Raw genomic sequence first — 2,479 nt, forward strand, 5'->3', positions numbered from 1 at the left:
CTTCCCTGTTTCTTGAGCTCCAACTTGGATGGTGGAGGCACAGACGGGTTTTTTTTTTTTTTTTTCCCACATCCATGTGAAAGAATTGTCCAGGAGAGGCAGAACAGCAGGGGTCTGTGTGTGTATGTGGGTGAATGAGTATATATCTTTATATATTAAGCTATATTAGAAAATTCTCTGTGTATATATATATATATATATATATATATATATATGTACCACTGGTATCCAAACCTGACACGAGTGGCCAAGTAAAGTGCTTATGAGGAGCAGGTGAAACTAGTTACCCTGGATGCCAGGATTTGGGAGCACTGGGGAGGTGAAACAATGGAGGCAGAGAAAATCAGATGCAGGCTGAGCCATGAGCCAGGGGCACTCAGCTGCGTGAGTCCTCTGGGCCATAGGGCTGCCTGGTCATTGTCCCTCATCAGTGCTATGCTTCATCTTTACTCTACTGTCCCCACTGCAAAGTACTGGGAAGATGGGCATGGAGGAAGACTGGTCAGTCTGTGCCCATAACTTCTTCTACCTATAGGCAAGGCAGGCAGAAGAGAAAGGTTGCATCCTAATTAACCATTTGAAGAAAAGTAATACCACCATTGCTCTTCTAGGCTGGGCTATGCCTCACTTTTCCTGGACTTCTTGGCTGGGGAGGCTGCCTTTTCATTTGTTAGCCGAAAATGAAGCACTAGCACCTCCACCATCCTGAGAGCCCCGTCCTGCAAAGCCAGGCCCCTGCTGGTCTCAGAGCCACAAAAAGGCCCACAAGTAGGTGGCCACCAGAGTTCAGAGGTTGGGGGCAGAAAGTAGGAAGATTATCCCTCCTGCCCCTAGGACACAGTGCTATAGACATGGGTGGGTGGTTGAAGGTTTGGAGACAAATGGGCTTGATGAGGGTTTAGCCACAAAGGGATTGGTGGAGATCTGGGCTGGCTGGCTCAGGGACCTCTGCCTCAGCTTGGCTGATTCTATGTGCCCAAAGGAAGAGCCATTCTCCTGCTGAGCCAGTGAGCACTGTGCAGTCAACAGCTGGGTCGGGAAGGACTGGCAAAGGCCCCAGCAGATGGCGCTATCTGGGGGAAGCAAGGCCCACGCTGCTCATCCCATAATTGGACCGTGGGGCTGGGCCATTGAGCTGGAACCAGATGGTGGAAGGTTGCCCGGGCTGGGCAGCAGGGACAGGGACCAGGCTGATGAGGCCTCCAAAGGCAAACCCTGGGCTTCTGCTGCCTCCAGTTGTAGCAGATTGTAGTGTGGGGACCTGGTCAGTCATCCCGATGATTCTGTCAGGGACACCTCCAGCCAATGTACCAGAGCCCAGGAGGCTATCTACCTCTCTGAGGCTGTTTGCCTGACTGACAGGTGCCAAAGTAATGGTCCCAATGTAGTCACTTGGCTGCTCCCAAAGCTATTGCAGTTAGCATATGAGTAGCTGTGGATGTGGCCTGGCCATGGAATGGGGTCTGGCCTGCTGGAAGGGTGCTTCCAAACACAGCAGGGTTGCGGCTGCTTCCAAAGGCATAAAAATTGGCAAAACCCCCAAAGGGAGGCATCTGGCACCCCAAGGCTGGGAACAGAGCAAAGACTGGGACAGCCTGGGGAGCAGCAAGGAAGTCTCCCCAGGGTAGACCAGCAAGTCTATATTGGCTTTCCCGACAGAGTGAACCTAGGCCGTCCAGGGCTGAGACTGTTGGACAGACTGGCTCTAGGTGGAGGCTTCAGTTGAGCGAGACACAGGATCACCCAGAAGTGATCACACGGGTTTCCCTTCTGGGCCAGAGTGCTGTTTAGGGCATCTGCAATTTTATGAGTCTGCTATATATCCCGCTTCCCATGTTGGAACATTCTCTCCTTTTTAATTCTATTAGTTATTATTAGCAGACACAACAACAGGCGTCACTGTGCACTTACTCCCAATGTAGGATCTCTGTCCTTAATGTGTTTTACTATGTGAATTAATGGTAAACAAGTATTCAAACAGTACTTTATACTTTGTGTGTCTGTGTGGGCGCAAACTGTTGAAATCTTTACTTAGTATATACTAAGTTGGTCTTTTGTATATAAAGATAATTAAAAATTTATATTTATTAAATAAAAGGTTTTTTTTTTTTTTTTTTTTTTTAAAGCAGTGGTGATTCCTGGCCTGTCTGCAGCCTCCCAGCTCCCACACTCAGTGGCACCACACCTCTAAGGCTGAATCTACCTCGGCCTTCTCCATGCTGACCCTACCATCTGGCCCTGGGCCCTTCTCACTGCCATCACCATTGCTGCCTGCTTCCTCAAATCTCCTCTCTGAAAGTTAGTAATGGCTCCTTCAACCACTGGACGTCTTCCAGTGTTAACAATTTGCTTGAATTTGTGGCTAATTATGCTCAGCCTATCACTCACACTCATTAATGAATCAGACATTCAGCAATAACCATCCAAGTCCTTCATCCTTAGATGGACCATTACACTGATATGAGTATTTCCTGTCAGA

At 48.7% G+C, this 2,479-nt stretch overlaps 1 pseudogene; it reads right to left on the bottom strand.

Moving 5' to 3' along the window:
• Positions 1–843: 843 nt before the first annotated feature.
• LOC138850095 (arf-GAP domain and FG repeat-containing protein 2 pseudogene) lies at positions 844–1,553 on the bottom strand (annotated as a pseudogene).
• Between the last annotated feature and the right edge of the window lie 926 nt (positions 1,554–2,479).

The sequence above is a fragment of the Oryctolagus cuniculus genome, chromosome 6 (assembly GCF_051225735.1).
Source record: "Oryctolagus cuniculus isolate XC-2025 breed Fujian yellow rabbit chromosome 6, ASM5122573v1, whole genome shotgun sequence".
Taxonomy (NCBI): Eukaryota; Metazoa; Chordata; class Mammalia; order Lagomorpha; family Leporidae; genus Oryctolagus; species Oryctolagus cuniculus.